The sequence below is a fragment of the Nicotiana tabacum genome, chromosome 14 (genome assembly GCF_000715075.1).
Source record: "Nicotiana tabacum cultivar K326 chromosome 14, ASM71507v2, whole genome shotgun sequence".
NCBI lineage: Eukaryota > Viridiplantae > Streptophyta > Magnoliopsida > Solanales > Solanaceae > Nicotiana > Nicotiana tabacum.
Window position 1 is genome coordinate 106,809,868 of NC_134093.1, and position 9,104 is coordinate 106,818,971.

Sequence of the window (9,104 nt, forward strand, 5' to 3'; positions counted from 1 at the left end):
AGGACCCAATGCATGAACTATTTGGAATTTTTGCACCATACTTGTTAAATTAAAATTCCTAAATTATATTAGAACTTGTTAGAGAAATTGTGAAAGGTAGTTAACGAAATTTTTATAACTTTATATATAAATCCATAATCACGTTAAGTCAAATGCTTATAAAGTATCCTTCTCTTCTTGTGGAGCTGGCTGAACGCCTCGGCAGTAGATAGATGTATCTATGGATCGTGCCGCACATCCCTCGGCAGTGTACACGTCACTTTAGATCGGGCCGTACGACCTCGGCATAAATCGTGCTTAATAATAATACTCGGTGTCTTGATATTTTGTTGTGGCTTGTAATATTACAGCCTTTAATAGGAATGACTTATTTGGAAATTATATAATTGTGAAAGAATTATTTTTTCCTGCTTGTTGAGTAGATTTAAATTTATTTACACATCCAGTATTTATTTAAGATTTTGTTTGAATACTTATTGACCCATAGTGAATGTCGAAGTTGACCTCTTGTCACTACTTCTTTGAGATTAGACTTGATACTTATTAGGTACATGTTATTTACGTACTCATGCTACACTTGCTGTATATTTTTGTGCAGGATCTGAGATAGGTGTATCAAGCGGTCCTACCGGTGCGCCTCCCCAATATACCGAGGCCTAGTGGTGAGCTACTTTTCCTGAGCCGTTCCGCAACACCTAGTGTCTCTCTTTGTATTCATATTCTGTCTATTTTATGTTCAGACAGTATTTAGATTTTTGTATAATCTACTAGATGCTCATACACTTGTGACACTAGGTCTTGGCACACACACTAGTGGAATTGTGGTATTGAATTATTACTTTGGTTTTATTTATTTAAAACTTTTATTTTCTTGAATCTTGCAAATAAGGAAAGTTTAATTGCTCGGAAACTTATTAAAAGAGGAATAATATGTCTAATTCACTAGTTGGCTTGCCTAGCAGTAATGTTGGGCACCATCACGGCCTATAGGTGAAATTGGGTCGTGACAACATGGTATCATAGCACTAGGTTCACGTAGGTCTCACAGGTTATTAGTAGGCCTAATAGAGTCTTGCGGATCGGTACTGAGACGTCTGTACTTGATCTCCTATCATGCAATTGATGTGGTACTAAGTATCTTTATCTTATTCTCTCACAGATGGTGAGCTCTACGGAGGTTCCAAACCAGGGAAGAGCTGCTCCCCCTGTTGCTAGAGGACGAGGCAGAGGCCGAAGGAGAGATCCAGCCCATGGTAAGGGACGATGATGTCTCAGGGTTGCTCCAGCTATGCCACCAGTGGATCCAGCAGAGAATCCTATCATTGAGGAGCAGATCGAGGTTCCTGTGGCAGAGCCAGCTCCGGTGGATTTCACGTCCGCACCGAGATTCCCGGAGTTTATGGGCCGTATGCTGCGGTTCATGGCTACTATGACTCATGCTGGTTTATCTCAGGCAGGAAGGGGAGCACAGACCCCTACCACGTAGGCTCATGGGCATGCATCTGCTGTATATCAGATCCAGGGCGCATTACCCGTAGGGGGAGCCCAGCCAGTGGCAGCAGCTACACCTGAGCCCAGACCAGCTGCGGCCGACGAGCCGCAGAAGCTATTGGACAGATGGACTAGGCTAATCATCTTGTCTTTGGGGGAGAGAGACATGAGGTTCCCTAGGAGTTCGTTGGTCGATACAGAGACAGACTGCACAACATGAGGATATTGGAGTCCCATGGGGTAGATTTTGCTACTTTTCAGCTGGAGGGCAGGGCCCGTAGATGGTGGCAGTCCTATCTTCTTGGCAGACTAGCAGATTCTCCTCCCATGACTTGGAACAAGTTCACCTGTATCTTCTTGGATATGTATATTCCACCCTCCTAGAGGGAAGAATTGCGGTTTCAGTTTGAGCAGCTCCAGCAGGGTCATATGTCAGTGACCGACTATGAGGCGAGGTTCTCTGAGTTGTCTCTCCATGAACTAATGATACTTCCTACTGATTCAGAGAGAGTACAGATGTTTGTTGCAGGTTTGCACACTGGTATTCAGGCTACTATAGCCCGAGAGGTTGGGATGGGGACTTCTTACGAGTTGGTCATGGAGATAGCTCGGAGGATCGAGGGTGTGCATCGGCGTAGCCGAGAGCAGGCTACGAGGAATAAGAGGTTTCGATATTCGGGAGAGTTCAAAGGTGCCCCGGCTAGGGGTAGAGGTCAGTTCGTGAGAGGTCAGTCCAGCAGGCCCCCATACCCAGCACCGCCGCCTCCTCAACGTGCTCTAATGCGGCCTTATTTCAATGCTGTGTCAGAGAGTTCTTACCGCCCTCCAACTATTCAGGGTTCCTCCAGTGGGTATTTAGGTCATCAAGGCTAGCCTTTAGGTTAAAAGTTCACCGTACCGAGGCGTTGTTTCAAGTGCGGGGATTTCAGTCACGTACGTAGATTATACCCTAGGCTTCGGGGCAAGGCAGTGCAACACGGTCAAAAACCCATGATTACAGCACCAGTTGTCCCACCAGCTGTCTGGCCGCCTAGAGGCAGAGGGCAGGTGGATAGGGGTTCGTCCTAGAGTTGGAGGCCAGCCAGGTAGAGGCCAGTCAGGTGGAGCTCCAGCTCGGTTCTATGCTTTTCCAGCCATACCAGATATAGAGGCCTCAGATGCTGTGATCACAGGTATTATTTTTGTCTGTGGTAGAGATGCCTCAGTATTATTTGATCCAGGGTCTACATATTCCTATGTGTCATCTCTATTTTCTCATTTCCTGGGTGTTTCTCATGAGCCCTTAGATACTCCTGTTTATGTGTCCACTCTTGTGGGCGATTCTATTATTATAGATCGAATCTACCGGTCCTAGATTATTACTTTCTGTAGTTATGAAACTAGAGAAGATCTTCTACTGCTTGAGATGACCGACTTTGAGATTATCCTGGGCATGGAATGGTTATCTCTATATCATGACATCCTAGATTGCCATGCCAAGACTGTTACCTTGGCGATGCCAGAGTCGCCTAGATTGGAGTGGAAGGGTTCTTTTGTCAGTGCATCTAATCAGGTTATTTACTTTCTGAAGGCTCGATACATGGTTGGGAAGGGTTGTTTGGCTTATCTGGCATATGTTCGGGACACTACTGTAGTGACTCCAGCGTTTGATTCAGTGCATGTAGTCTGGGAGTTCTCCGATGTATTTCCTTCAAATCTTCCAGGAATGCCACCTGATCGTGATATTGATTTCTGTATCGACTTGGCTCCAGATACCCAGCCTATATCTATCCCACTGTACCGCATGGCTCCAAAAGAGTTGAAGGAGTTAAAAGAGCAGCTTGAGGAGTTACTAGCAAAAGGATTCATCAGACCGAGTATGTCGCCTTAGGGTGAACCGGTATTATTTGTGAAGAAGAAGGATGGGACTATCCAGATGTGTATTAATTATCGCCACTTGAACAAAGTTACCATTAAGAAAAAGCACCTGTTGCCGCGTATTGATGATTTGTTTGACCAGTTGCAGGGTGCTAGGGTGTTCTCTAAGATCGACTTGAGATCAGGGTACCATCAGTTGACGATTGGGGATTCGAATGTTCCGAAGACTGCTTTTCGGACTAGGTATGGCCATTATGAGTTTCTGGCAATGTCCTTCGGTTTGACTAATGCCCCGACGACGTTTATGGATTTGATGAACATGGTGTTCAGGCCATATATTGATTCGTTTCTCATTGTCTTCATTGATGAAATTTTGATCTATTTGTGTAGTAAGGAAGAGCACGAGCAACATATGAGAGTGGTGCTTCAGACCTTGCGGGAACATAATCTATATGCTAAGTTCTCCAAGTGTGAATTTTGGCTAGACTCTGTAGCATTCTTGGGGCATATTGTATCAGGCGAGGGTATTAAAGTTGATCCCAAGAAGATCGAGGCAGTTCAGATTTGGCATCGTCCTACTATGACGACTGAGATCAGAAGTTTCCTGGGATTAGCAGGTTATTATCGTCGATTTATGGAAGGCGTTTCATCTATTGCAGCACCTTTGACTAGGTTAACCTAGAAGGGTGCTCCGTTCTGATGGTCCGATGATTGTGAGGTGAGCTTTCAAAAGCTCAAGACGACATTGACTTCATCACCTGTGTTAGTGTTGCCTTCTGGTTCAGGGATGTATATTGTGTATGCGACACTTCACGCATTGGTTTTGGTTGTGTATTGATGCATGAGGGGCGAGTTATTACATATGCTTCATGCCAGCTGAAGCCCCACGAGAAGAATTAACCGGTACATGATTTAGAGTTGGCTGCGATTGTTCACGCTCTTAAAATATAGAGGCATTATCTTTATGGGGTGTCCTGTGAGGTTTACACTGATCATCACAGCTTGCAGCATTTGTTCAAACATAGGGATCTAAATATGAGGCAGCGCAGGTGGCTTGAGTTACTAAAATATTACGATATTACTATCCTTTACCATCCGGGCAAAGTAAATATAGTTGCAGACGCCTTGAACAGAAAGGCAGAGAGTATGGGTAGTTTGGCCTTCATTTCAGCAGAGGAGAGGCCATTAGCTTTGGACATTCAGTCCTTGGCTAATAGACTTGTAAGGCTGGATATTACAGAGCCTAACTGAGTTCTTGCATGTGTTGTTGCCCAGTATTCACTATTTGAGTGCATCAAGGCTCGCCGATTTGATGATCCACACTTGTTGGTTCTCCGAGAGACGGTACTAGGGGGTGGTGCCAAGGAGGTTACTATCGACAAAAGTGGTATTCTGTGACTCCAGGGTCGTCTATATGTTCCTAATGTATATGGGCCGAGGGAAAAGATCCTAGAGGAGGCACACAGTTCTCGGTATTCTATTCATCCAGGTGCTACGAAGATGTATCGCGACCTAAGGCAGTATTATTAGTGGCGGCGGGTGAAGAAGGACATAGTTAAGTATGTAGCTAGGTGCCTAAATTTTCAGCAAGTTAAGTACGGGCACCATAGTCGAAATGGGAGCGCATTACTATGGACTTCGTAGTTGGGTTGCCGCGGACCTTGCGAAAGTTTGATGCAGTTTGGGTCATTATCGACAGGTTAACCAAGTCGGCATACTTCATTCCAGTTATGACTACGTATACTTCAGAGAGGTTGGCCCAGATTTATATTCAGGAGATAGTTCGGTTGCATGGTGTGCCCGTTTCCATCATATCAGATAGAGGCCCTCAGTTTACTTCACATTTCTGGAGAGCAGTACAGAGTGAATTGGGGACCTGTGTAGAGTTCAGCACAACCTTTCATCCGCAGATTGATGGGCAGTCAGAGCGGAAAGTTCAGATCTTGGAGGATATGCTCAGGGCATGTGTGAATGACTTCGGAGGTTAGTGGGATCATTTCTTGCCTTTGGCCAAGTTTGCTTATAATAACAATTACCAATCCAGCACCGAGATAGCTCTATTTGAGGCTTTATATGGTCGGCGATGTCGTTCGCCCATCGTATGGTTTGAGCCTAGCGAGGCTAAGTTATATGGAGCTGATTTGGTGAAGGATTCCCTGAAAAAGGTAAAGTTGATTCAGGAGCGACTTCATACAACACAGTCCAGACAGAAGAGTTACGTGGATCTGAAGCGCATGATTTATCATTTATGTTGGGCGAGAAAGTTCTCTTGAAGGTTTCGCCGATGAAGGGAAATATGAGGTTCGGGAAGAAGGGCAAGTTGAGCCCAAGGTTTATAGGCCCATTTGAGGTATTGGGACGAGTTGGGGAAGTTGCTTATGAGCTTGCCTTGCCTCCCAGTCTATCGGGAGTTCATCTAGTTTTCCATGTATCGATGCTTCGGAAGTATCATTACGACCTGTCGCATGTGTTAGACTTTAGCACGATTCAGCAAGATGAGAGCTTGGGTTATGAGGAGGAGCCAGTTGCCATTGTTGAGAGGAAGGTTTGCCAATTGAGATCCAAGAGTATTTCTGCAGTAAAAGTTCAGTGCCGGGACCAACCTGTCAAGGAAACGACTTGGGAGGCCGAGGAGGACATGCGGAGCAGATATCCACACGTATTCAGCACTCTACGTATGATTCTAAACCCTTTCGAGGACGATCGTTTGTTTAAGAGGTGAATAATGTAACGACCCAATCGGTCATTTTGCCTTCTATAACCCCGTTCCCATAAATAAGACTCCCCGTATGTACTTTTACTATTTTATGACTTGCGGGGATGGCTAGTTCAGGAATTTGAAGGGTTCGGATTGAAATAAGAACACTTGGTTCCTTAGTTTGGCTTCAAAAGGGTAAGTTTGACTTCAGTTAACGTTTTGAGTAAACGACCCCAAAATTGGGATTTGACGGTTCCAATAGGTTCGTATAATGATTTTGGACTTGGGCGTATGTTCGAATCGGGAGTTGGACGACCAGGAGCGTTTCAGCGCTTCATAGTGAAAGTTGGTTGTTTGAAGGTTTAAAGTTCTTCAAATTTGGTTTGGAGTAGGTTTTGGAGAAATTGAGGTCCGTTTGGAATTCCGAGCCTGGGAAAAGTTCTGTATGGTGATTTAAGACTTGCACGCAAAATTTGGTGTCATTCCGAGTAATTTAAGTATGTTTTGGCACGTTCGGAGTAAGCTTGAAGAACTTGAAGTTTCTAAGTTGAATCAATTTGGTTTGGGGTATGATTCTTAGTTTTGATACTGTTTTACGCATTTTGAGGGCTCGAGCAAGTCCGTTTTATGATTTCAAACTTGTTGGTATGTTTGGACGGGGCCTCGGGTGTTAATCAGACGAGGCTCGAACCAAGTTTGGACTTAGGATCAATGGCTGAAGCTTCCAACTTCTGGTGTAACCGCACCTGCGCATGGACAGCCGTAGGTGCGAGCTTGCAGAAGCGAGCAAGAAGCCGCAGAAGCGGTCTAGCGGGGGAAGCTTAGAAGCCGCAGAAGCGGAGCTATTGGGCACACCTACGCGATGGAAGAAGCTGCAGAAGCGACCAAGCCGTAGAAGCGGCGCGAGAGCCGCATAAGCGAACCCGCAGGAGCGGGCAAATGGTCCGTAGGTGCGGATTTTTTCTCAACTGGAGGAGACCGCATCTGCGAGGATTATCCGCATATGCGGGACCGCAGAAGCGGCCGTACCTCCGCAGGTGCGAAAATTACAGAAGGCTGAGCCTTCATTTAAGTCGGGGTTTGAGTATTTTTAACTCATGTTTATTCATTCTTGGGGGGCATTCACCTAGAAACTTGGAGGTAAGTTATTTCTACCTATTGTGAGTTAAATACATAGATTATGGGTAGAGTTTTAACATGTAAATTGTGGAAATCAAGGGTTTAGATGAAAACCTAGGTTCTGATAAAAATGACTTTTTAACCACGAAAATGGTTTTGGAATGAATAAAAAATTGTATATTTGAGTTCTTAAGGTTATGGGTGACGATTTCCTCCAAATATTTTCGGAATCCGGGCACGTGGGCCCGGGGTGAAATTTAGGAATTCTATCAATTTGGGTTAGGTAATTAATCTAATAATTTAATTTCGAATTGTTGAGCATGTATTGATTAAATTATATAATTTTTGACTAGTTATGGATTTTTCAGCACCAAATTGAGGCTTTATCGCGAAATAGTGACCGAGAAGTGAGCTTTGAGACAAGGTAAGTCTCTTGTCTTACCTTGTAAGAGGGAATTTACCTCATAGGTGCTGTAAATAAATATTTGTTTCCAATTGTGGGGGCTACGTACGTACGAGGTGACGGTAGTCCATGCGTAGCTACTAGTTAGGCTTATATCCGGGTAGTTTTAGAACCCAATGTATGAACTATTTGGAATTTTTGCACCTTGTTAAATTAAAATGCCTAAAATATATTAGAACTTGTTAGAGAAATTGTGAAAGGTAGTTAATGAAATTTGTATTACTTTGAATATAAGTCCTTAATCATGTTAAGTTAAATTCTTATAAAGTATCCTTCTCTTCTTGTGGAGCGGGCCGAACGCCTCGGCAGTAGATAGATGCATCTATGGATCGTGCCGCACGTCCCTCGGAAGTGTACACGTCACTCTGGATTGGGCCGTACGACCTCAGCATAAATTATGCTTAATAATAATTCTTGGTGTCTTGATATTTTGTTGTGGCTTGTAAGATTACAACCCTTAAAAGGAATGAATTATTTGGAAATTATACAATTGTGAAAGAACTATTTCCTCCTGCTTTTTGAGAAGATTTAAATTTATTTACACATCTAGTATTTATTTGAATAATTATTGACCCATAGTGAGTGTCGAAGTCGACCTCTCGTCACTACTTCTTCAAGATTAGACTTGATACTTACTGGGTACACGTTGTTTACGTACTCATGCTATACTTGCTGCACTTTTTGTGTAGGATCTGAGACAAAAGTCCGGTGCGCATCCCTAATATCCCTAGGCCTCATGGTGAGCTCCTTTTTCTGAGTCATTCCGCAACACCTAGTGTCTCTCTTCGTATTCGTATTCTGTCTATTTTATGTTTAGACAGTATTTAGAATTTTGTATATATTACTATATCTTCATACACTTGTGACACCAGATCTTGGCACACACACTAGTGGAATTGTGATATTGAATTATTATTTTAGTTTTATTTATTTAAACATTTTATTTTCTTGAATCTTGCAAACAAGGAAAGTTTAATTGCTCAAAAACTTATTAAAAGAGGAATCATATGTCTAGTTCACTAGTTGGCTTGCCTAGCGATGATGTTAGGTGCCATCACGACGTATAGGTGAAAATAGTTTGTGACATTACCATTTGTGAAAGGATTATTTATTTTCCTGCTTGTTATTGAGTTATTGTTACTATTTACATGACCCATGATTATTTAGCATCTTTGCATTTTTACTCTTAGCCCATAGTAAGTGTCGATGTCGACCCCTCGTCACTACTTCTTCGAGGTTAGACTAGATACTTACTGGGTACATGTTGTTTATGTACTTCCGCTACACTTCTGCACTAACCGTGCAGGATCTGAGGCAAGTGCATATGGCAGTCTAACCAACTCGCACCCCGTTACCCTAAGGCCTAGTGGTGAGTTGCTTCCTGAGCCGTTCTGCAGCACCTAGAGTCTCTCTTTTGCACTTATTTTCTGTCTATCTTTATTTAAGATAGTAGTTAGAATTTTGTATTATCTACTA